The sequence below is a fragment of the Numida meleagris genome, chromosome 12 (genome assembly GCF_002078875.1).
Source record: "Numida meleagris isolate 19003 breed g44 Domestic line chromosome 12, NumMel1.0, whole genome shotgun sequence".
NCBI lineage: Eukaryota > Metazoa > Chordata > Aves > Galliformes > Numididae > Numida > Numida meleagris.
The window spans coordinates 10,438,157-10,465,073 of record NC_034420.1 but is presented as its reverse complement, the minus strand read 5'-3'; the positions used below and the strand labels follow the sequence as shown (position 1 = coordinate 10,465,073).

Genomic DNA, 26,917 nt, shown 5'->3' with positions numbered 1-26,917 from the left:
CTTTAGTGAAATCTGGTTATCCAGATAGGTCATTAACTTTGCTCTGCATGTCCAAAAGTGGGTATAAGTCTTCTGTGCAAATAGCTGCATGAGACAGGCAATGCCTTCAGTATTATTTGTCTTGTGCATTGCTTTAGCATCTTGGGACAGATACTCAAATCCTGCTGTGCAGGGAGCTGTGGAAACATACGCAGCAAAATACTTTTGTCCTAAAAGAGCTTGCCAGCAAAGTATGATGTGAGAAGTCAGATGGTACAGGCAGGCAGAAGAGTACCAGCAAAAACAATGGGACAGTGGTCGGCAGCATGATAGGCTGTAACATGTTTCGTTTAAAGAACAACAAAACCTCTTAGAACTGAGTTGTAGAGGAGGCTGAGTCAGCTTATTGCAGCAAAAATCTGAAGGTTTCGCAAGCTTCTGTTGGTCATGTCCAGTTGCCCAGAAGTCCTGCAGAGAACACTGGCTTGGGTTTTTACCATTGTATCAAAGTATGTTCCAGGTCTTGAGCCTTCCGAAGTGGAGCTGGAGCTTAAAGCAGTACCATCAGGAACAGAGGGTGTAATGGTCTTTTCTCTCACTCCCATTGAACTTGGATGCTGGTAGGAAATGCATAAACCAGTCTGCCACATCAAGGTGATGAGAGGCTAAACTTGGACAAGCCGAGTGATGAACAGTGTAGTGTATAGAGGTTAGACTAAATACTAAAGAAAACCTGTGTTCTGGCAGTGCCACCCTTAAAGAACCTGCAGCACAAATCTTCAAGAGCTCGGCAGAAGTTTTCATGCCATCCTCTGTAAGCCTCCTTGGGAAGAAGTGCAGTCAGGCTCTGCGTATTTTCATATCTCTAAAAGCACAGGAGACAGTCAATAAAAAGGGGATGGCTGTCTTGAGATTACCCCCCCTCCTCTACCTTCTGAAGGCGACAGAATGGAGTGGATAGCGAGCAACCTGCTTGCCTTGGGTGCAGATGGCTTTAATTGTCATTCCCAGATGTTCTGCCTCTTGAAGGTCAAATTCACCTTGTATAAATCGGGTTGGAACCATCCAGAGAAAGCACAGACATTTTACTTGGAAAAAAAAAATGTAATAAAAGAATGTCCTTCTTTCTTGTTCTTTTTTTCCTTGTAAATATAAAGGGAACAGATTGAGAGGGAGGCCTGGCTGGCACAGGTCATAGTAATGTGATACAGAAGCTTTTGCCTGGAAGATGCATGTTCAAATCCAGCTCTATCTGACTGCGGCTAAAGTATTGTTATTTTTTTTGACTGATGGAGCTCAGCTGTGGGTGTAAGTCCAGATTCAGGACTCTTTCTGCCTTTATTTGACAACTTCTTAAACATGGCAATATTAAAGCCAAGCCCCCGCCCCCCCAAAAAAATCCTGCTAAATGAAGCATCTGTTGGATCAGGAGAAGATACATGTCACTAAGACCAGATGTGCAAGGAAACCAATGATGCTTTTACCTTCTCTGCTTGTTTTGTAGGGCCGGAGATCACTTTGGTCTCCAAAGTAGTCATGTTTTGCATCTCCTCTGAGCAGGAGAGTTGCATTAGTGTAAGCATTAAAACAAGTCAGACTTCTTCCAGTCTCGCACAGATTTCACTGCTCCATTAAAAATTTTTCTCCCTGTGTACTGAATTACATTGTTAACTCTCCATGTACTCTCCTCCAAAACCATCAAGTTTGGTGCCAGTTTTAAGGAAGGAGTTTTGCAAATTCTGCCTGTTGATTGTTCCCTTTTGGTGCAGGTGGTTGTTCTAACTATGGCACAGCTCCTCAGCTGGCTAAAGCTTTGTGTGTTTTACGTTTTCAGTAGATTTATTTTTTTTAAAGTGAGGATGATGTCTTTTGTGCTCCCTTCATGACTTCAGTGATTTCAAAAAGCAGATGTTTTAAATATCATCAAACACATCAAATTTTGTTAACTATAATAATAAATTTATGAAATACTTAGACTACAGCAACATGAATCACATGGACTATCAAGTAGTTGCTGTGTTACCATATCATGTAATCCTATTCACAAAAATATATCAGTCTCCATCCTGAAACTGGTTTGGCTCTTCATTTCCCCTTCCTGTCCTTCTCCGACTGGAAGTCTGGTCCATCACCATCAGCTCACTCCACTGGGGCTGGAGAAGTTTTTCTTCTGTCCAGCATAATTCCTTAGCAGGCAGACATACATTCACTTGTTTTTGTGTCAATAATGCACAGTTTACTTTTTTAAGTGTACAATAATTAGGTGGAAACATACTGTTATGTCAGGCGTCACCAGATGGGGCTTTTACACACAGTCTCACAGTCTGCAGAGCTTTTTTTTTAAGCACACATGCAAGCGTTGACTCTGGGGAGAGCACACTGCAGAGCTGGCTTTGGTTGTTTAGGTGTCTGTAGTGGCAGCTTCGGAAGCAAGACCATTGAGTGAGCATTAAGTTGTTGTTTTTCCTGAGCTAGGATTAGAATCAGTTACTGTGACGGGAACCAAACTTCAGAGATCGTGTCCTCAGATGTCTCAAACACACCAAGAAGTGAGAGGCAGTCAGAGCTACCAGATATCTGTTAAACTCTCAGACAGAACCGATGTTTTTCCAGGATTATGTTGTGTTCCCGTATCGTCTTACTGCAGATACAAAAGCAGCGAGTCTTTTCAGATTGCAGCCTTAGCCTTTGATGGTTTCTTTGGGCAATTTTGGGAGGAAGGAATAAAAATTATACATGTGATAAATGTGTACTTTAATGCAGACACAGCTAGAAATTCTAAAGGTGATTAATTAAAGGAAAATTAAGGTGCCATTAAGCAACTGTTCAGGGTAATTTTATACTAGAAAATTTGCAGATTCAAACATGGCGCTTTGTAAATACAAGCCATGAGATGAATAGAAAATGTTTCCATCTGACATCTCTTCCCTTTTCTTGTGAGCTGGAATTTTGGCTCTGTGATCTCAGAAGTTCTGAAATCCCAAATACCTTCGATTCATATTCCCATATTTTATGCTGCAAGCAGAGAGCCTTGGAATGAAACATTTGATGGATAATTGAAGACATTGAGAAAATATATAGAAATTGTTGTGCGTACTAGGGCCTGTACCATAAGTTGTGTTCAGGGCTGGAGTAATCATTGTTTGCAGCATACACAGATCCCAAATGACAGAGTGCTTTCTGCAGCCTGAACCCAGGAGGAGGAGATAAGGATGAAAAGCAATAGAGGTAAATGCTGGAGATCTGGAGGGGGTACAAATCCTCAGAAAAAGGCATTATGCAATGCAATGAACACACAGGCAACTGTATGGCGCCGAGATCTGAATTTGGAGACACTTTTGGGTGTCTCACAACTAGGAAAGATGTAGTTTCTTGTCCGGATGCTTGTAGCCTGTTTTACCCTTGGCCTATTTTTTGTGTTGTGAAGAATATTCGTGCAGGTTGTTTGCTGCTTCGGGAAAGTTCAGTTGTCATTGAGGGTCTATGTCACATGTGGAGAAGTGGATGCTTAAATGTGGGGTCAGTGTGGATGTGCTTTGGGTTGTAGATTTAGGGGGGAAAAAACTCAGAAAAAAACAAGAAATCAACTGTACACTGGCTTTACTGATCTTTTATGCATTAGTGCGTTGAACTGTAATGCTTGGGGTAGAAGGTCTTATGTCCATTCGCCCTCAGAAAACAGAATATTCATCATCGATTACAGAATTCATAAAACCTAAGTTCTATTTTTTCCCGATCTTTAACCCGTATCAGGCCACCTGTGGTCTCTCAGCCTTTACCTGGACCGATGTCATGAGTGGATATGTCATCACATTTGGTAACACATGAGTGGCAGGGTCTGTGTAAATCGGAGTTGAGCAGTCAGAGGGTGCACCTCTACTGTGTGCACTACACCCTCCAGATCTCGTTGTTTGCTAACTCATTCCGGAGTTGTGAAGAGAGCAGGTTTATTCCCAACACTGCTCTGAAATGTTAGTATCTTTCCTATGCTCTTATTACTGTTAACGTGCATTTTAAAACTGCACTGGAAATGAATTTGCAACCTTGGAAATGTGGTGGTTTTTTTTCTCTTAAACTGAAATCAAACATTAGTCATCAAGATCAACAGATCGATGTTTGCCTATTTTGCGTGGCTCCCAAAGCAGGTTAGCACTGGTCTCTAAATTCCCCAAAATCTGAGCACAATAACAGTGAAGCCACCATGTGGATACTTTAAACAAGTAAGGCAGAAAAGCTGGGATAGAAGGAACTAATAAGTACACAACAAAACTGTTCTGCTCTGCGGTGTGTTTGAGGGGGGAAAAAAAAGACATAAAAAATAAAAAAAAAACACAGAAGAAACAGATGTATCTGCCAGAAGTTAAATACACATCTGTTAAGGATGCTCTTCTCATATTTGGGGTCAGAAAAATATGTACAAATGTAGCACCTTGCTGATTGACAGAAAATCCTCAGTTCTGGCACTGAGAATCTTGTTTTCTTGACAGCACTTTGTTTTAAGGCTAGAGGCAGAAAAATGTCTTATGCTTGTCCTTAAACTGGAAGGCCCTTTGTTCAGGATACTTATACCATTTGCAGATAATGATGTGCATTGCAGTTTCAGCTGTCTGCATATGCATTTTTATGTTTTTTTATGACAGCTCTGCGTACTGAACTAAAAGGCCATTTAGAGCTGTCAGGAAGTGACAAGCATTACCCTTTACATTTACAATTCTGTTAGCATGCGTTGTCAGGTGGGCTCACCATTCCACCGACATATGATTTTCTTTGAAACCTATGTATGACTTTAATTTAATACAGCAGTCTCCAAAAAAAAAAAAAAAAAAAGAAAGAAAAAGAAAAAAAAAAGAACCTTATTAAGATTTCCTTTTCCATTTATCTTTTTTTCTTTCATGTAGTTCTTTTTTCCACTCTTTTTCTTTACTGTTTTCTTAAGCGAGAAACAGCAAAAGAGACAAAAGTAGCTGTCTAGGCTAGAATACAGCAGCAAGCTCCTCCATTCCAGCTTGTGATGTTACACAGAAAAGAGTTGATTTTTAGTCCATTGACTTATGGAAGAAAAATGCTACCAGCATATGCTAAATATTGAACCAACTTCTGAAAATGGAAAGATCAGAATACCTGTGGGTTACAAGCATGACATGAACTACAATATATGTGTATGTTTTTCTTTCAGCTGGCAATTTAGCAGTCCAGCTGAGACCAGTTTCCATCCCCATGGGTCAATTCTGAATGCACTGACTCCTAGTGTGTTGTCCCCTAGTCTTCCCTCTGTTGGTTCACGTTATATTCTACTCGGTGCACTGTTGCTAATCTTTATAAGTCTCATTTAGCTTCCAAAATGTCCCACAGTAGCTCTGAAATCCGACAACAGTGTTTGGAGCAGAAGCTGGTTTATTGACTGCAGTAACAAGGTTCCACCTGAGAAGTCCCGCTCTTGAATGCACAGAACTGAGTGTGCAGTCCGAGTAGATGCACACTCAAGGCAAGGGAGGGAAACGGAGATCCTGAGCAGTGGGGAAAGTTCACCTTTATTCTCAGCTGGAGAGAAAATGGTTAGGATTATCCAAGCGACAATCAAAGCAACGATCTCCATGTGAACAGATTTTTGGCTGTGTTTTTTATATGGTGATGATATGAGTATATTATTTAACTGCTGACAGTATGTTCAGTCTCTCACAGACCCCAGCAGAAGATGCATCTCCAAAGAGCTCATAGTCTGGGCATCGGAGACTGTTTCGATCACCCTCCTTGGATTGTGCAGATTGTGACTGTGATTGAGGGTGATGCTTGATTGACTCACCCCAGTTCAGATAGAGTCATTGGTGTTGTGTGGCTGGAAGGACTGAGTGATATTAAAAATAACACAAACATTTTTTCCTGGTAGGATTTCGATTTGCCTGCTACATTTGTCCCTAATTATTATTTTTCAGTTGCCAGCTTGAATGGCAGACTTATTAGCTCAGCAAATCTGTTTGTTATTGGTAGGTAGTGTGGAGAGATCTGTACGGATGGTTTTTAGTTCAAGAAGGCATCATAATAATTAAGGATCAGAGCACAGTGTGCTTTGGAGTAAAATAACATGTGGCTAAACGCTGAGGCAACTTTGACACTGAATTCCTTTCCTGTCAATGCATAAAGGCAAACCCTAAACATTATTTTTAAGCAGCTGTTTTTATACATACTTGCTGACACATCTGAATCCTTGTTTCTATACTTCCTAAGCTCTTCATCTGTCTTGAATATATACTACAGACATGTTGCATACCCAGGCAGACACAGACTCACCAGGGTCATCTGTGCCTGCAAGCTGGCCCTCCCTTTCAGCTGAGGACCTCCACTTTACAATACCCAAAGGCATTTTTTTCCTCTAGAAGTTTGTGAGAGTGCACATTCATCTGGGGAATCTGAGTAGGTGACTTGATTCTGATTCACCTGAAGTCAGTGATAGTAGCTCGGCTTCAGTGGAGGAGAGCCAAATCCTTCGTGTCTGAAGAATGAAAACGGAAAAAATAACTTTATTGAGATTGGCAATGTAATATACTGGAAGAAATGCGCAAGATGGTTAGCCTATGGGATGATGATAATGAGTATTTTCTAGTACGTTGTCAAGAGATCTTGGTCAGAGTGTTTGTGACCCCAACCCAGAGCCATTGTGAAACTCCATCAGTCTGCACTGAGACCCCCACAAACTCTCCATGGCAAGTTTCCAGCACAGGAGGAAAGCAAGTGCTCCTTTAAATTTTCAGACTCCTAGCTCAGACCCTCCTTGCAAGAAGAGGCAAGAACTCCTTGCACTATCTATCTTCCCCTGCTTGTGTCTGAGCTGAGACTTGCTCTTCTTAAGAAATGGGGAAAACTCCTGCGTATTCATTCCTTCTTCTCCTTTGTCACTAACATTTTGCCCTAACCTGTAATACTCTGCAGGGACCAATTACATTATCCCAACACAGGCATTTTCCATTAACTGCCTTTACAAGGTTTTCTTACTCTCTTCATCGACATTCTGACTTTATATCAAATTTAAGCTTATTCAAGGTAAAGACATAGAGATCGTATGTGCATGTAATCCTGTGTCTGCAGATAAATGTGTAAATCGTAGACAAATATTGGTCTCTGCAAGGCAGCCTTGAATATGGACCGGATTCTGTCTTTGCAGATGTCCACTCCTCAAGGCCACAGAGAATTTAGCAATGTTTTTCTACATCTTATATTTTCTTATATATTTTCATGCAGCTAATTCATAAAGTTACATTTATTTATGTTATTTTCAAGAGATACTTAGCTAGTCTAGTCCTTGCCAAAGTCCAGAAGTCATTAAACCTCTTTATTCACTATATTTTACTCTGGAGACTGGAAGTTCCGTCCTGGATCTTCCTTCACTCACAGTTCTCTGTATCTCAGAAGCATGACCTCAAGGCATATTTTCAGAAGTGCTCTAGTGCCATCCTTCCCTCCTAGTAGATGTCCAAGCTTCAGAATAACTTTTCTAATTGTCTGAAACTTTTATTTCTCAGAAGCAGTTTGGAGTTAAAGTGTTCCCCAGTACTTTCTTAGATATTTCAGTAAGATATTGAAGATGTGAACAACTACCATGCAGCAGGTCACAGAGAAGCACAAGAGGCACTGTGCAGCTCACTCTGCAAGGAAAGGAAAGAGGGGATGGCAAGAATAGCTTGAGCTTCAGAATCCTCATAAAACCATTATCAGGTTAACCAACCGCAAACTCCAAATGGCTCAACTTGATGAGGACATCTTCGAAGTAGGAGCAAGACTGAAATCATTTTGTGGAAGTTCAGGAAAAGCCAGTCTTGTGTTGTATTGCTGAGCCACCAAAGAGATTGGTTAAGGTTTTCTTTGACCAAGCCCTCTGCGACATCATGTTTTTAATTGTTTCATTTTAACAGCCTGTGCAGGGTTGCACCCATAAGCTCACAACAGCCACCTAAATGGTGGTGATGGCAGTTGCAAAGAGATTCTTTGATCTTTTCTCTTGGAGACACCAGATGACTTGCATGAATTGTGAGGGATTTCTTGCAGCAATCCTGAATTATTCATGGCAACTCTGTGGGATCATGGAGTTGCCATGGTGGATCAGATGGCTTGTCCATCTAGTTCAGTATCCTGTCTCTTGTGGTGAAGAGTATAAGACAAGACATTTCAGAGAAGCATCCAAGAAACCTCAGGGACAGCAGCCATGGAATAACCTGCCCATGGGGAAAAGTCCTTCCTCCTTACCTTCCCCTCAGGCAGCTGGTGGGCTGGATTTGCCCTGCAGCGTGATGGTTTACATCACGTATTCAGATTTAATCCCATTATTTTTATTTGTTATTTGGATTGCAGAAGCTCCTAGAGGAAGTCAGCTGGGTCAGGTCCCCTGATTGTAGGATTTGTACAAGCACAGGGAAAATGACAGTCACTGCATAATGTCATTGTCTCATTATCCACATCATCATCTTTACTTATTCATCATTTAAGCTTCCTCTGGAGTTGCTTCAGCAGTTCAGAGAAATTCATTTTGCTCTTCCTCTAAGACTCCTTAAGTCCTGGAGTAGTTGGTTAATCCCCTGTGATTACTGACTTCTCTCATGTCCTACAGTCGTTCAGCTTTGCGCTTAGTTTTGTTGCTGAGTTTGGTTACTGCAGCCCCTTTTGCACTAAACCTATTACCCAGCTGTAATACTATTGATTGCCATATTAATGCTACCACCCAGTAAAAGATTCTGTAGCTTCATTTTATCTACAGGCATTGTGCAAGCGGTCTGTAAAAGGATCCTTTTGAGAGCTCTGAAATTCTGCTAGAAGATTGTCTGTGGGTGAGGCTTTCTGAGAAGGCAGCAGCAATACTGCACTGCCAGTTCCGTGAAAGAAAGCCTCTTTCCTAAGGGCATCTGCATCTGTTTCCAGAATAGGGGTAGCCCCCAGCACATGGTATGCCTGTGCTCCTCTGAATACCATCGTGATGTCTAGGAGCGTAAGTTTTCTGAAAGTGAGCTTTGATCAGATTAATTTTGACAGTTAAGCTTGGAGGATTTTATTTATCTATTTATTTTTACCATTTAGCAAAATATTTAATTTTAATGTCAGACCAAACCACAGAAGCTGAAATAAAACCTGCTAAACAAACCCCAGTGGATTTTCCCACTTGAGTTTTTATCTTTTACTAGCTGAAGTGATTTTTTTAAATAAAAAAAAGGGAGGAAAAAAGAAGTCATGTTTGAGAAAAGTATTTTTTTCAAAACCACTGAAGTTTTCTAGTTTTCAAGCAATTCTACCATCTACAGGTGTTTTGCTGGGATCGCTTTCATAAAGGCCCTGTTTCTCAGGTGTTTTGTCCTGCAGCTTTTGGCACTACATGTTTTGGCCTCCTGTTGTCCCCATTCAAGGTTGTGCAGTTCTAAGAGGACATGATTTTTAAGTTCTACTGCTTAGATAATATCAGTGCAGAGAGCTGGTGAAGCAGTCTCCATCCTCTGCCTTCTCACAGTCAAAACCTGTCTTGTCAATGGCGGGCATTGGCAACCCCCTGCTCTGTGTCAGAATGTGAATTTCAACTCATCTTGAAAGAAAGAAATTAAGCTAGAAACTTAAATCATAGCAAATAGAAATGAGATCCAAAATATTTTATATACAATCCGTGTGGATAGGATAAGGTTAGAAAATAGGGATGGATGCTTGGAGACCAAGGGATGTGAACTCCTACCATAGCTGTAGAAGTCTCTTTTAGTGAAAAAGGAGAGGAAAAACAAAATAACAACAAAATACAAAAAAAAAAAAAATCCAACAAAGCAGTGAAGCTTTTTCCCTCGTGAAATTGCACCAGTCTGAGCATCAAGCGCCCAGACAGCACATGATTATTTTATAAGTTTACACATTAAATGACGTGTCTTTCCACAGCTTGTCAGAGCAATTAGAGTTTCGGATAAGATGGCTGAAGACCCCTTGATGTTAAAACGAGAGGTTGGCATGATGCTCACACAGCAACTTTGGAGCGTCTCCTCAGGGACTCTCCCCAGGACGTGTGTGGATGCTCAGCATCGCAGCGGTGGGGCACGGCTTCCAGGGGTAACGTGTTCATGGGAGTGTGCGCTTCTGCTGAGATCCTGCAGGTCGGTCTGAACGTAGGCGGAACAATGGCTCACCCGTAGCGCACAAGGTGATGGTGTTCAGCCTCCCGTGCATGTCACAGGAGCTGAGGCAGCGGGGTAGAGGCAGAATTTGCATTGCCTGACAGGTCTGGTACGCCGTGTTTGGGGACGAAGGTAGTAAACCTTTATTTGCTTTAGAAGACTTGCTCTCTGTTTGCGTTTGTATTTCATTTCTGCCTGCTCATTTTCAAGCACTGTTCTATTTATATCTACATCTTTTGGGAAGCAGAAAAATTGCTTTACTTGGCTCTTTCAATCATGATCTTTTCCATATGAGTTGATCTTTGCAGTTTTCCAAGTGCAGGTAAGTCTTCCTGCAGCCGCCACAACTTCTGTCCAATGGCATTTTGTTGCAAGGAGAGATCATAGAATCATTCAGGTTGGAAAGACCTCTAAGATCGTTAGTCCAACCTTCCACCAATATTGTCCACTAAACCACGTCCCTAAGCACTCCATCTCCCCCAGGTCTGAAGGTCTGCTGCAGCCGATGGCCAAGCACAGCCTTCAGCAGTCTCTGGCCTTGTCCTCTGGAAAAAACTGATTGGCACGCTCTGTTTATTGTATGGGGTGTTCATAGTGAGTCCTATGCTCACAGATTGCCGGGCTGACGGCGAACAGAAATTTCTAAACTGTGATCTAAGAATTAGCACTGTTTGTTTGTACACTGCAGCAGCCTCAGCCCTGGGTGAAATTCAAGGTCCTCCTGTGATAAGGGCCAGGCACACGCTTTCTGGCAGCTCGATTCGCCCCAAGGATCTGCAGCCCAGCAGAGCTGCTGTTGCAGGGCTTGCTGGTGGTCTCAAGAGCACTTGCTGGAGTTCCTCAAAGCTGATTGATCGCACGGTGCTGGCAGGCCTCCTCCTTTCCAGCTGGTAAATGTCATTAAAAGACAGCTATAAATACATTAAATACTTTCCTAATATTAGTTTTCCATGTGATCTGCGGCTGCTGTTGCCACAGGGAAGCTGATCAAGAATGTGAGAGGAGGTGATGTCGGCAGTGATGGGGACGAGGGGAGGGCTGCGCGGTGCCTCCCCATTAAGCTGTGATCCATGTGGGGCGATAACCTGCAAAGGCAGGAATTAGTGAGGGAACATTTGTCTATTGGTTCCTACTCATTGATTACTTAAGACAAAAAGCTTGGCTCGGGGTCTCTGCTCGGCAAATTATGTCATTCTTGCTCACAAAAGGGAGAGCTCACAGTACAGTTTCTAAATTAAAGCTGGTGTTTCAAAATTAAAAGCAGACAGGGCAGATGTGCCTAGGAGAAATTTATATCCGTATCTTTTGGGAATCAAATAATTGCTCTGCCAGGGCTTAAAATCAGCTTTTCCTGTGTAGGACTCAATTGTGCCTCCACACCTATATAAGCCACATTGAATAACATGGAATTAAAGTGTTACCAGATATTTCCTTAACTTTACCATGTGAAAAATGAGGGTAAATGCTGATGAAACCCAGAAATTCCAGGGATCCAACAACATGATTTAATATTACTCAAGATGATTTTACAAAGAAAGGAGGTAGTTCAGAGTCCAACTGATCATCCCTGGCTTAATGGGCTGACATGTAAGATACTAAAAGATTGATTAAAACCATCTGAAACTGGAACATATAGTATTACTGATAATTCTTGTAGAGATACTGTGAGGCAGACGGATTTATTTTGGATCCCAGGTACATTGTAGTGATGCTATATTGTTTATAGGAAAACTTGGCCAGAACAGGTCAAAGAAAAATTATTCTTCTCCTCTCTTCCCCCCAGCAGCTGTTTTATGGAAGATGTTAAAAATGAGGATCTGCTATTAATTTGCAGAGTTCATAATGGACCCATTTGCTGTTTCAGTTATATTTTTCTTATATCTTCCCCTTTAAGAATAGCCTAGTCAAATTCAGGGTTCATTAGTGAATTGGGACATGTGTGATAAAATACATTAATAAAAAAAATCTGAAACATTCACTAAATGAGGATTTTTTTTTAATAAGGTCAAATATATTTGGAAAATGTTTCACCTACTATAAATGACTTGCTATATTCTAGGGAAAAAAACTGATCTTTCTCAAAATTTTACCCAGATCCTTGCCTGGATGTGTTATTTGTCGCTATACAAGTGTATAAACAAACAACTAAGTATCGTACAGATGCATAGTTGTTAACTTCTGCTGTTAAACTTGTTCTTGGTCAACTCCTACCGCTTGGTGGTCACTGAAGATGACTGCTGGGCTTTTTCAAAGGAGGGATGCTCTAAGAGTTTTATCCCAGCTCCCAGAGTGCATTGGAGGTGGGTAAAGTGGCTTATCAGCAGTAAGCATCCCTGCTGCCCAAACCTGTGCTTTCAGGCCCCTCAGTGGCCCCATGCTGTAGGGTGGCTGCTGGTGGGAAGTGAGTCTGGACTACCTTTTAGCAGCCCTCATTATAGTCCCCAAGGTGCCTGATCTGCGGGATGAGGCTTTGTCCCTCTCCTTGAGCACGTCTGCATTCGCATCCTGTGCTGTGTTGAAGCACATCCTTCAGAAATGTTTTCATTTAAAGTATTTTTAAATTTTAGAACAGATTTTTTAAATGATCAGGCTGGTTTTTAATATCCCTCCTTACATGCTGTGGGGTCTTAGTAGTTCTCAGTCTGAGTGCAGGGGATGGGGAAAAATGTGAATGCATTTCAAACACCTCTGAAAGACAGCATAAAACAGTTCCTTCGTACAGTGGAGATATCCCAGTTTTAAAGGTTTGGATTGTTCCTGGGGATCTCTTCTTTCCAATAATACAAAGTTTGATAAAGTTTCTAGCCCTGCCATTTCATGGGAATTTGAATCATAAATCTGTTCCTGCTTCAGGAGTCAGACTAAATAATCCAGCATTGGGCCTCTGGCCAGTGTGAGCGCTGGAAGGGGAAACGTTACTTTTAGAGGATGAAAAAAGGAAATATTTCTCCTGTGGGTTTTCTTTATTATTTCTGTTTTATTTTTAAATAGCAGCTGCATGAATGTGCTGATGGGTTTGGAAAGTTGGCAGCAGCCCTGGAGGAAGGGGCTTGTGGGCAGCACACAGGTGCTCCCAGCACCGCCGTGATGGGGTATAGCTGGGAGGGCCCCCACGGGCAGGCCCTGTTGCTGCGGGACCCCCGACACCTTTTCCCTGGCTTCTGAAGCACGAGGTCCCTGGTGGTGCTGGGATGTGAACTTGCCACTGTTTGTGTTTTTTGGGATGGTGCCCAGTGGCAGCCCAGTGCAAGAGGTGTCCGTGCTCCCGTGCAATAGGAGGTGCCAGGGATGTGCTAGAGGAGGGCAGCAGTCTCTCTGTAGCTCTTCTGGATGCAAATTTTGGGTGTGCTCATGGCATGGGCTGCGGGCAGCCTGGTGGAGGAGGTGGACCTGTCCTCCTTTGTCAGTGTGGGGAAGTCCATAGTGGCCAAGGTACACAAAAGACCAAGAACTAAGAGGGCCTTCAGGCCCAGGCAGCAAGAGTTCCTACACAGGACTGATCTGTGAATGCTCTTCAGTAACAAGAGCAGATGTTCTTCTGTTTGGTTTGGTTTGTTCTTAATGGCTTTCCATCACTGGGAAAGCTGTCAGTGGGGCTGCTCTGAGCACAGAAGCATTACAGTCACACAGCTCTGCAGCACGAGCACCAACCACTCGCACTGGCAGCAGGACAGGTTGCAGAAGCCACAGCATGGAAACCCTGGGGCACTGCACCTCCTGTTCCAGCCTTTGGTCTAGGAGTGTAGAAACATCTGACCAGTGTCTGGTAGGAAGAATGCATGTGCACTCTGTGTGGGCAGTGAAGCCACGCCAAGCCTTGCAGACTCGAGAAGAAGCACATTCAACACAGGTAGCAAGGGGAAAATAGCAAAAAAGCAAACAAACAAAACCAACTTGCCAAAACCTCAGTGTGTCTGGAAGACACTGAGCTGAGGGCAGACTCATTGTGCAGGCTGCGTGCAGGTGAGCTCTCAATTCCCACTCTCTGGGATGGTTGGGTGTGACAAAGTGGCTGATGACAGTTCATTCATTACCTGGGGCACTTGAGTCACAGTGTAAATCACAGCACCCTGGGGGACCCTCAGACTGCACTGGGTCCATGCCTGACCCTTGCACAGCCTGAGATGTAGGGAGTGTAAAGGCCGATCAGAGTTTGGTGGTTGTGCCTAAGGCCCTGCTGCATTCCTAGTTGTGTTAGTTGTTTTGTGTAACAGTATTATTTGCTGTTTGGTCTTCTGGGAGTGCCACTGGCGTCATTAATCAAAACCCCACGTTGCTCACCAGTACCAAAGTGTCCGCACTGCATCATCAATCATAAATGCAGCAAAGGGTGTGCTCTGGGTATCTAAAGAGAGCGGGAGATAGCATGGTGGGGTGAGGGGAAGGGAAAGGAAGGGGACTTAATTATTCAGCGGTCTTTGGTCCATCGCTCACGTTGCAAACATCTCTACAGCTCTATTTTGGTTGTATCTTGCTTTTAAATCCTTGTAAACAGCAGTTAAGATAGCTTCATTCCACCGCGCAGGGTACCCCACTGCTTCTCGAGCTATTATTTTAATAAGGCCTATTTTACAATTAAGGCACCATGGGCTTTAAATTACATATAAAATAAAATGTGGAAATTGAAGCATTAAGCGCGCGGCTGCCATCAGAGCCTCGGCAGCCTCACATTAAGCGTCTGCCTGTTCTTCAACAGAGCGACAGAAGGTAGAGGGTTTGCAGTACGGAGGGAGATGAGCAATAACCGCCCCATCCCTCGGGGAGGCACCACCGGGGGCTCGCTCGGGGATGCGTTTCCCCTGCGTGGGGCTGGTTGAGGCTCTTTGCCGAGGGGTCTGGGCTCCGGCTGTGCCGCGGTGCTGGCGAGGTACCCAGCACAGCCTCGTAAAGCCCCGGCGGTTTCGGTTACGCTCGTTGCCATTGCTGCGGTCGGCTGTGATGCAAGGAGTGACTCTCGCTCCAGATGGTTGTAAAGGTTAACGAGGAATTTATGCAGAGCTATATACAAATCAGACTGAATCTTCTGGCTGGGAACAACAAGCCGCCGACATAAATTCAGTTTTCTGAACATATGTAGCTTGGTCACTAAGGGAAACTGGAGAATGGCAAGATGCTCTGCAGAACGTCCCCTCACTGCTGCTGGAGGCGGGGAGGAGACCGCATCTCCTGCGGCACAACGGGGTCCTGGAGGTGCTGCAGAACGGACACATGCCCTGGAGCCCTTCTTCATGCACCAGGCACAGGGAGCTTCCTGGTGGCCCAGGTCCCACAGCTCCCTTTGGGTCAAGCTTTGCCTTCTCTTCGCCAAATCCTTTCGTTCAGGCCTTTCATCTGCCACCCAACTGTGTCAAAAGCTCTCCGCTCCTCCCAGAAACAATGGTCATGGTGACGTGGGACTTATGTTTCTGTTTACATCCATTTATTTATTTGTAAGTGGAGTGCAGAAGAGGCAGCTAAAGTTTCCCTTTTTGCGTCATGTCCAGGAGCTATGAGGGAAGCTTTCACCCATCTCTGCTGGAGGTGGCCAGTGTGTCCCTGCAGTGTGGTCCTGTGCTGGAGCTGAACCCCAGAGCTGTGCCCCTCTGCGAGAGCAGGAAAAGGAGAGGGAAGGGAAAGCTCCTGCTCTGCCTTCAGTGGTCACCCAGGTAGTAAAAGTGCTGGCAAGAAATCTGCTCACTGGAAAATGAATGCATCCCTTGATGTACCTTATGATGCGCAATAGGACATGCAGTGGTGCGTATTGCTCTCTGCCTGACTGGCTCCTTTTTTGTGAATGTTTCTCCAGTTTAGTGGAGTGTAGCTCTTAATTTTCCTGGACATTTTAACTCCTTGTATCAAGTGCTTTACTGAATTAATCTTTTTGCTTGCTTACATTTAAGGATCTGCTGTTTGCAGTAATCCTCTGTGTTGTCTTGCATGCAGCAGAACAGGGATGTCGGTGCATTTCCATGCAGGTCTGCCTGGGGCATGGGGCATTTCAGTGCTACTGGCTGGGGCTGCAGAGAGGCTGAGCTGTGAGTCCTTGCTGCGTTGTGCCAGTGGGACAGTGGCTGCTGGCTTTATCTATAAATCAGAAGCAGTGAAAACATTTGGTGCAAGATTGCCCTCCTGATCTATTGTACCTCTTGTATACAAGCAGGAATGCTGTGAGCCTGTTTTCAAGCGTGTGTTCCTAGTGCACTGACCCACTTTAATCACCTTTGGGATTTTTTCAGGTTTTTTTGGCTGTGCTCTGTGCAGCATTTCTTCCTGCTGCCTAGATTCCTCTAGACTCTCTGTAGACTCCAATCTATGGAGTCACCACTGAAGTCCCTGGGCATAGGTGGACTGACATGGTTGTAGATCCAGCACTGACCGTCAGCACAGGAAACAATTTCAGTCCCTGGGTCTAAAGCTGGGAAAAGCCTTTCACGACCACACAAGCTGCTTATTATTGTACAATGCTCTGGGCCACAAACCAGATTCATAAAGGGCCCAGCTCCACCCTGTCTGGGCTCATAAGGCTTTCTTGGCAGCATCTCTGTCATTTGAAGATGGGATTGGGGCAGCCTAGAAGAGACTCCCTGCTCACAAAGAGGCCTCTCCAGTGGGAGCCCCTTCCCGAGGAGTGGGTGGCTGACCACAGGTGGCTCTGCTCATGCTTCACTGGCACTTTTCCTCTTTTGCATCTGAAGAACGCAACAGGCACCATAAAATACCCAACAGTGTGGCTCCCTCCCCTGGAGTTGGTAAGCCCAGGCAGATTTCCAGTGGCTAACGTTTCCCTACATACTCCAGTTTACCAGGCTTGAGGCTTGTCAACCCAAAAAAGACTGAGGCTTTCCCTCTGTAATATTAAAAAAGAAAAATCATAAATCCTCTTGGCATTGCTGGCTCACACCACTGAGCTATTCCATGCCAATCCTATTGTTAAACTGTAAGCATCGGTTTCAATGCTGTAATAAAATACTGCATTTGAAATTTTACAGTTCCCCATTAACCTCCTTTCCCCCCTCTCACCCACCTATTACATCATCTCTCTCGCTCCTGCAGCTTGACATTGCTCCGACATAAAACTTGAAGCTTCCCCACCTTTCGCTTTTCCCTCCTTCCCCGATTTTTCTGCGCCTTTTGCTGTCACTTGTGCAATAGAACAGCTGAACCAAAGCAATAAAGCGCTGTACACCATCCCCGAACATCCCAAGTATTTTAAGCCATACGTGTAAAACGCCACTGCTTCGCACAGCCACACGCATGCACACCCATCTCCAGCCTTGGTTCTCCCTGGTACGTGTACTTGATACCCAGATTTTTTTTCCCCTTTTTGGTGCTGTCAGTCTGAAAACAGCCCTGCCCTCACAACTTGTCCTCCCAGGGCAGTGCTTTGTTCTCTGTCAGAGCTGCCAGGCATTTTATTTCTGGGGATGCTTTGTGTGAGGATGCTTCATGGTCCCCCTGCAGCTGGGCCCATCATTGTTCTCTGTGCCGTTTCTCCCCATCCCTCAGCCTTCTTCCTCAACACAAAGGTAATCTCTGAAGTCAGTGGAGTCACCAGGGCAGTGGATCTCTGCAGATGGCTGAGATCTCCATAAATTACCTTCCTTCACTGAGTGAAGGCTGCACTTCCCCTCTGCCCACTCCTGTAATTTGTCTAATACAAGGCTGCTGTTGGGCATCCAGTGAAGTGCTGGGCAGTTGGGTGTAGCACCACAGCACTGAGTCAAGAGAAGACTTTTCCAATCCCAGCATGACATTACAGTTGGTCATATTTAGTGCAAACACTGCCATTCACTTTGCTGGTGTGTCAGCTATGAAAATCTCCATTGTAGTCTTGGCAACTGAGAAATCTGGAGGAAATAATAGAAATGGAAAGTCTTTTTAAATGAATGATGCTTGAGTGGCACTTTTGTGCCGTTCAACCGGAGAGGTGGTGGAGTCTCCTCTGGAGATATTTGAGAAAGCATCCATTTGGATACTTTCCTCTGCAACCTCCTGTAAGGAACCTACATTAGCAGGGGGTTGGACTAGGTGATCTCTGGAGAGCCCTTCCCACCCCTACAATTCTGTGATTCTCTGATGTTCCCTTCTTAGTGCTCACCATCACATGGAGTGACCTGTGTGGGTCATCACATTTGGGTGCGTGACCTGGGACAGGGTGGGGAGCAGGGTTCAGTCTGGGGAGGGTGCTGCCCTGCAGGGGCTGCCTCCTGCCCTCCTTGGTAAATGTGGCTGCAATTTTCATGCCATAGAGAAAGCTCAAACCCTATAAAGAACCTTGAGAGTATGCTCTGACACTAACAACGAAGAGCTTGTGAAAGTGCCAAAATGAGTGTTTTTCTAGTTTCTGTTTTTTAAATTTACCTCCTCTGTTTGGTTCTCTTCTACTTTCAGTGTCAAATAAGATGAGATTGTTAAACTGCTGCTATTTGAGTTTTGTTTGTCCTCCATAACAATGTGAATTTCTGACGTTTGTTGCTCGTGTGAGAACTGGGAACATTGAAGACTGGCTGCACTGTGAGCTCTCCTCATCCCTGCTTTTATACATGCACACACACCCCAGGTCTGATCCGCCAGTGATCTCCTGCCTACCTAGACCATGTTCTCTGGGGATCTGTCTGCTGCATCCGCCTCAGGCCTTTCCTGAAGAGAGACAGCTAACTGGGAAAAATTATGTTGCATTACGTGTGGTGGCTCTGTGATGTGGGCTCTCGTCTGCAGGGAGCTTGGCTGAGGACTCCCAAACTCACAGCTAGGGAACATGGTGAGGTGTTGAGGCAGTGCTGGGGAGGGGGAGGGCTTTAGGGAGCCAGGCTGAGGGTTCCAGTTCTGCTTTGTGATTAATTAATGAACAAGCCCCATATGCAGGCTAAACTGTTAACATTAGAACTGACAATGGACATCCACACCTTTCAAATGCTCTAACTGTTGAGTTTATTTTTGAAAGTCTCAAGGGTCTTATTTACCTTTCAGAGTTTCAGCCTATGCACTGTTTTTATTTTGGGTGGAAAAAAAGTGCTTTGACACATAGAGTGAACTTAGCTACCTGCATGCTCTCATGTTTAGCTTGCTTTGCTTCCAAACCTCCCCGGGGGTGCTGGAAAGAGAGGGGGAGAAGATGAAGGAGGCAGTGACTATCAGATTAATTACAGATGCTGGGTTAGCTGCAAAAAGTAGTGCAGGAGGAAGAAGTGAGGGAGCAAAGTCTGACCCCATCCACTCTTTTCTTTGAAAGAGATGAGCAGGTAGAAAGGCTGTGGGTGAGCCCCCAGCTCCGCTCTGCTGATCTCAGTGGAGGGCACCCATTGACACAAACCACAAGGGTTACATAGCCTGTAAATTCAAGGCAGTGGTGGGAAGAGTCATGTGTTTGGGAAAGAGGAGAGCTTCCCCCAGATAAACACTGAGATTCATCTCGAAATAGCAAAATAGGTGACGTGATTCCTCAGTTGCTTCTGAATGATGCGGCAGGATCGCATTTGTCCTCAGATGGAGCATGTCCCACATCTCTGAGTGGCTGCGGGGAATGAGCGGACGTTTCAATATTTATTTTCTTTCTCTTGATTCCAACCAGATTGCCCGTGCTCTGCTTAATGTAGTGCCTGCTGTAGAAGTGGGGCGAATATTCAGTCACATTAAAAATAAACCCAGAAATAGCAGCTTATAAATTTGGATTTTTCTCCTATTATTATTTATGGGTGAATCCTGTCAGATGCATAAATACAATATCTTTCTAGGCCGATGCTGGGATTTATATCAAAGGAGTTCTAACATATACTTCATGTACTCAGCTGCAACTATTATAAGCTATTTCATGTACAACTAGAGACAAATGATCTCTCCCATGTTTGTCTTAAAGTGAAATGCAGTTGGGTTGCTTGAATTCACTTCCAAAGCTCCTGCATGGGGGAGGGGGACGGGAGATTTATGCTCCTTTAATATAATCAATTATAAACATATCTTTAGACAAATAATTTAAAAATCTGTGTATCAAGAAACACCTCTATTAATTTCAGAATGCACCATTTTATGCGTTTTTTTCTGTGCACTAAGAAAGGGATTAAATAAAAAAATAAGAGCTCTTACTCTGTTCAGAAGGCAAATTCTAACAAGAACATTTTGAAATAAAATCCCAGAAGGCAACAATCCCTCCAACAATTAAACTGGGAGAAGGTCCCCTGGGGGCAGACCAACAAAATTTAGTAAAAATAATTGCCATGCTGGGTCCTTGCTCTATTTTAGCTGAGTATAAGCAGACACACAAAAAATAACCTACTGAGAGCAAGAACATTCCTACATGAAACAAGCTAACAACAGAGCCATGTAACTACCTGGCCACACCACTCGGCTTTTGCTGGCACGCAACTCAGATTTTTATACTTCAGCCAATATAAAATAACAATCAGGCTATTTACAAGGCTCTGCCAAATATTAACCTTATATCCAATTCTTTTCAAACCCTTCAAAGTCTCTAATGTGAACCATACAAGTTCCTCATTACTTGATAATATTCTGTAACTCTGATGTTATGGGCTAGTTAGGTTTTTTAAAAGATGGTGTGTTTATGCAAAGATAATGGTGCGGTGCATTTAATGCTGAAAAAACTCAACAATTAATTAATTTACAATCCCCCCTTACTCTTCACCCCCCAAGTTTAATTTGCTGGAGAAAACAAGTTCATGTTTGTCCTTAAGACAGAGGACAGAATTACTTTAGCACGTGTACTGTGGTTAAGACAAGTTGGATGCATGTGTGCTCACAACCAGGTGAGTGCCACTTAGAAGGCAGTGGAGAATGACAAAAGTGCAGAACGAACTTTTAAAAACTGAAGATTTCCCCCCAGAAAGCAAGGTTGGGCATGCAAGGAGTTTATCAAGGTTGCTAATGGTGAGGCAAAGGCGTGACAGTGGGTAGCACTGCACAAAAAGGGAGCACGGAGAGAGCGGCTGTGCAGAGGAGAAGGGATGGAGCTCAGTTTCTAGGTCAGACATGTTTTCCTGCATTTTCTTTTTAATTTTTTTCCTTGCACAAACTTCCATTGGAACTCCATCATTATTTCAGGAGACCCTTGGTGAGGTGCTGCCCCGCCACGGGGCTGAGCACTTGGGGGCACCTGAAGATATGCGGCCCCCACCTGTGTGTGTCTGAAGATGTGCAGCCATGAAGAGCCAGAACCAGAGCAGCACAGGTGCCCAAGGCCACCCCATGCTCCACATTGCCCTCTCAGTGCAGAACCAAGCCCCATGGCCACGCAGGAAGCACTTCTTCCCACCATCGAAAGAGAGTTTTCTAATTGGGCTCTTCTTTCTGAACATCTGCAAATATAATTCTGGAAATGCGCTGTATCGAATATTGGGTTTCTTATTTTAAAGGGAGCCTTTGAGTCTATTTCTTTACACACGTTTTTACCAGCAGTACTTTTAACAATAGGTTACCAGATCCATCACACAATCTGACTAAAAGCCCGTATTTATTTCCCTAATTTTATAAACATTTAATAGGTCCTTATTAAACACATCAGCCAGCATGATTTAATAACACAATCAGTCTAGAAGTTTAAGAAAATTGAAAACAGGATTTGAATGTAATACAGCCACAATTACCGGAGATTATAGGCAATCATTTCCATATGTCTGCAATGGGGAGCTGCTAATCTCTGTTTGCGTGGAGGTGATTTCCTCTGGAACACTTCCCAGCCTTCAACAGCGCTAGTGCTGAACAAATTAGATTTGAAAGTCCCCAATTTTATGACTAAGGTAATATACTCTGTGTATTTAGAGAAACACTGATTTCCTATTTTAACTGGCTTCCAAATGCTGGACAGAGACCTCGGCTTCATTTAGTTTGGCTCTGCTAGGTATATGGTAAAAGACTTAAAAAAAATTTTTTTTAAGGGTCAGCACATGTATTTTTGGGTTTCTCAGAGATATACCGCAAGTTCCCTCCATCCATAAGAGGGAAAGAGTTAGCATCATGATCCAGTGACATCATGGCTGAGGAATGTGCAGCAATTAGCCTTGCAGTACTGCAGGCAGCCTATGGCCAGGGGACAAGCAGCTCCCTCCTGCTAAACTTTAGGAGTCCTAACACCTTATTCCCTGACCTACCGCTTATGAGATCCTGAATAGCGTCACTTGTGTTTTGTGGGAATTCATCTGGTAAACTGGGCTTTTTGTGCATGGCCTTGGCTCGGCTTTGGCAGTTACTGTTGAAAATAGGACTGCTGTTGGGAAAGATTTCCTGTTTGAAGCAGCCAGGAGCTGGGCTGATTTCAATAGGAGCCAGTGACTGGTGGCGATGGGAGAGCTGCAGGGAACTTTACAGCTGCAAACGTGCCAGCCCCACAGGGGGACACTGGGGGGCCTGGCCTGATGGCGTCCAAAGCATTTTTAGAATTTATTTTGTCAAATGATTTGTGTTTATGAAATGTTTACAGCAGAGTCATACCAGAGAACTCAAGCAAGACGGGCAAAAAGAAATGTGTGCTCTCCAGTAACAAGGGATGAACAAAGCAGTGAGTGGATTGCCTTTGAGTGCACACAGTGGCAAACAGCATCACTTGTCTCACTCCCTTGTTGCTGGATGTGGGCATTGCTGAGCTCCTTGGATGTACCTCCAAGGAGAGAAAGAAGTAGGCTGTGCTGGGGAGAGAAGGAGAAGGATGCTGCTCAGGCAGCTGAGTACTCCTTATCTTTTTAGTGCTTCTCTTTTTGAATCATGTTCTGCTCTTGTGCTATTCCAAAGAGCCTGTCTTCGTTGAATCTGGCCCCACAGACTGAGTTCCCCCCAAGATTTCACTAAATCAGAAAGCTGATATTCACACGTTGGATGAGGAAATTGTAAAGCAGATGCCAGCACTGAAAGGAGTTGTTTGTGACAGGAGGGAACAGCCCCAAGTAAGGACTTCAGCACACGCTTAATTCCATCACTGAGAAAGCACTTAAGCACGTACTTGATTTAAAACGCCTGCTTGACTTGAATTCAGTTGAGGTGCAGAACAGTATATGATGTCTGCACCCTGTCTTTTCTTAGAATGGCACGAGGTCTTTTCACTGAGCAAAGAACTTCCCTGAACTGAAGGATTCCTTACTCCAAAACTTAGAATTTTATGTTACCATTTTTGGTTGTACCAAAATTTAGTGTGCTTAGGCTGAAAATCTGTAAAAGCTGGAGAAGGGAGCTCTCACAATATTCTTGCTAAAATAAGCCAACCAAGCAACCAACAACCTGTGTCAAAAATAAACAAACCAAAACCAAACCAAAGAAACAGAATAGAAAACACATAGTATGGAAATACATTTTGATTAAGAGTTGGTTTGTGGCAGTTGTAAGCAAACTTTTTAGACAACCAGTGCCATCATCTGTCAACTGCAGTGGTGCTAAGGAACTCACCAAAATGAATGTTGTTACCTGTTGTCTCAGTACAACAGGACTGGAAGTTACGCATGGGGCAACATGTGGTGTAAACCTAACAGAAGCTGACTTTGGTTGTAACAGCTGACCTGGACTGAAATTCTTTATAGTGAATTAAGCTAAGTGCGACAGGATTAATACATTTGATGTGCCTTTTTTGTTTCCAGATAGCACAGAACAAACCTGCCCTTATAACAAGCAGCAATAACATAGTATTCGTTTGCAGAGCTCGCTTCTATGAGCTGTCTTCAGCTTGTTTAGTCCAAAAGGAAAAGAACATGTTGGTTCTTGTAATAAAATAAATGTACAATCCCTGCACATTACTGCCTTTGTAGTTGCTTTTCCCCTAAAAAATCCAGCTCTAATGTGCAGTATATTTTTCATCATAAACTTACTCATGTATGCATTCCAGATGGCGTGAAGAAGAGGTTCAGGAATTCTAGTGGCAACCGCTACTATTACAAAAATAAAGGTAAGGCCCAGTTTTATGATGAACCTTGATCTTAAGGAGTTTATAAGTAGACCGGCTCCAAGTTATACTTGGAATACGTGGATACATTTATTACATCAGTGGATTCCTTCACTCACTTAGAAATATATCCGCCTTGTTCTTTTTGAGTGAAGAAGTTGCTTGCAGTTTTAAGATGTTTTGTGGCCTTCATTCCATAGAGCAAAAGAGTTGATTAAAAGGAAGTTGGCAAGACAGCAGATCCTGGTATATTGTAATAACTCTCCATTTGGAAACAAAACTTTCTGCTACATTCCAGCCAACTAGGTTAATTAACTTTACCAAACGTTATGGTGTACAACAGTGCAAACTCATTTTGCTATGTTATTTTGAAATGCAATACTACTTTTTCCTTGGATAGATCTATTAATAATTATTTACATCGGTACGCAAAAATATGGCAGTTAAGGATGCTAGAGTGGTCTGTTAAGTTCAACTTTTCTAGGAAAAGCTTTTTCCTTCTTTCCTTTTTAAGTTCTTGCCAACAAGAAATATGAGCTCAACCAAAATAGATTTTAAGAAGAGCAAGGCAGTAGGCCTCCATTCGGGAAAGGCTTTCAGCACATGCTTACGTTCCCTTGCTTTCACTGGGATTTAAGCACATTCTTCATTTATTTGTGAAGAGTTGTTTTTTTTTTTTTTTTTTTTATGGGTCAGTCTTTACAGTGGACATTTTTCACGGTGACTTGTTTGAGGCTACTGCCTTATAAACCAGATAAGGATGGCATGGTGTGAGGCAGCAGCAAGATCTGGGAGATGGAAACTGGGACACAAGGCTGGGCACGTGGGGAAGGGGCAAGTCTTCCTACTGAGGAGTCAGGGACACAGCCAGGGTCAAGGACCACTGTGAGTGCAAGCGAGCTACCTGCAGGTAGACAAAAATTGCTGTACTTTTAGCCAAAGTAGTTTCCTAGACTATAATGTCACCTTTCCGACATGCACTTTCTGTTACTACAAATTGCTTCAGTAAGAGTTATTCTCTTTTTTATATGGTGAAGAGGGAGAACCAATGATGGCTCCAGTGGGATGAACCCCATCCCAGCTGTCTGATTTCATAGCCCTTCTTTCCTGTTTTCATGAAAAAAAGAATCCATCAAAAATGTTTGTTTACCCCTCCAGCAGGAACAGGAGAAGAGTAAGGAATGGTCTTATTTAGTAAAATAGTTTTTGTTAAATAATTAAGTGAATTACTTTGAAGCCGGCTTCTAACACACCCATGCTACTGAGCATGGAGGAACAAGAAGCACTGTCTTTCTGCAATGATTCCCTGATTTCTGAGTTGTCTTCTGGTCTGTGCCTTCAGTATTCCGGCACATCTTGCTGTAAGACACAAGCAAGCGAGCTAAACACGAGGCACAAGCCTGTGCAATAAATATACTGGCTTGTGTTATTTTTTTGCTCTTTGAACTCTAAAAGCAGTTATTTGTCATTTATTTGATATCCCTTGACAATAAACATGATGTCTGTGAAGAACTAGTTACTGATAAGCTATCCAGTAAGGTCAAAACACGCAAACAAATGACAGCAACAATAATAGAGATGTTAACCACTGCATCTTTTTTTTCCATAACTTTTGAGATTGTGTACTACTGTATTTTTGTTGGAAGCACGCGGTGCTATTGCTTCTACAATAATTTGTCTTCATGCACAGCAAACAGAAAGGATTTCAGGCATTTTATTTCCTTGTCAGCTTCAATAAATGCAAAACGATTTACCTAAAAGAGAAAAATACCAGGACCAAATTTTTCAAAGCTTTGTTTTGTTGTCATTCAGAACACAAACTGTAACTTTACAAGTAGACAAACAAACAAACAAACAAAACCTTTTATGCATAACGTGTAAGCTCATTTCCTTTGATTCCTGCAAGTGATGCCATGGAGCCCAGCTGTTGTGTTTCTGTGATGATTTCCCTTACTCATGTTTCACCCAGTCATTTCAGGCCCTAATGGAATTACTTTGAGTGAAACCTGGTTTTTTCATGGTTCACCTCCCACATCAGCTGATACCAGGAACAATTCTCTGGCTTGCCCGGATTGTAGATACAGGCAATTAAGTAGATTTTAAAGATTGCTTTTCTGTTTTGCTTTTTATCAACCACTAACCCCAATGCAGATCAGCGCACTGTGGGCGTGAGGGTTGCAGACATTCCGTTTGATGCTGTCCAGTTTTTATATGCTGAGTTTCTGCAGTAGTATCCCCAGCTAATGCTGGGCAGAGCTAAGTCCCTCCTATTGATATTTGGTTCTTTGCTCACAACGAACACAGTTCACTGTCCTCTTCCACTGAGCCCTTACCCAAACGATGGCCCTGTTCATCCTTCCCCCACCCCCATGTAATTGAGGCCTCTGCCCTGTTTTGCAAAGAACGAAAATAAAATAGATTACTATTAGAAAAAGATGGAGCATGAGGAATTCCAGCCTGAGAGGGGAATGTAAGTGAATTAATCTCTCCTGGTGAGGAGGAAATTATTTTTTGTTACTAGCAAAGGTTGTTTTTCATTGGAATTTCTCTCTCAAAGCTTTCAGGCATCCATCAAAAACCCAACAGCTTAATTTTTGTCGATACAACGTTTCACTTTTTTAGTTGCCAAAAAAACTCATATATTTCATTTTCCAAATTTTTTAGATGCTTTCAGGAAGTTGTCAGAAGAGACCCTCCCTGGATGAATATCCTTTTCCAAGAAAGCCACTTAAAAAAAAAAAAAAAAAACAGAACAAAGATGATTCAAGCGGTTTTGGCCTAACCCAGAAACAATGCTGCAGCAAAGTTCCGGCTGCGTTTTATTAAACTCAGAATCTTTCTGGCCCTTTTCATGTGCTGGGGTGGGGGCTACTGCTCCGCTCTGGCCTGAGCAGGGCCCCAAAGTGCCGCTGTTCAGCTGTGCCTGTCCTGCTCTGCCCCTTTCTCTTCT

At 43.4% G+C, this 26,917-nt stretch overlaps 1 long non-coding RNA gene across 4 annotated transcripts in view; it reads left to right on the top strand.

The window, feature by feature from the left end:
• The window catches only part of LOC110405215, a 287,475-nt gene that overhangs the window by 209,999 nt on the left and 50,559 nt on the right, over positions 1–26,917 (top strand). For all 4 annotated transcript variants that reach the window (XR_002442729.1, XR_002442726.1, XR_002442728.1 and 1 more), the window contains one exon: positions 23,911–23,970. This is a non-coding gene — a long non-coding RNA (uncharacterized LOC110405215). The remainder of the gene's footprint in view (positions 1–23,910; positions 23,971–26,917) is intronic.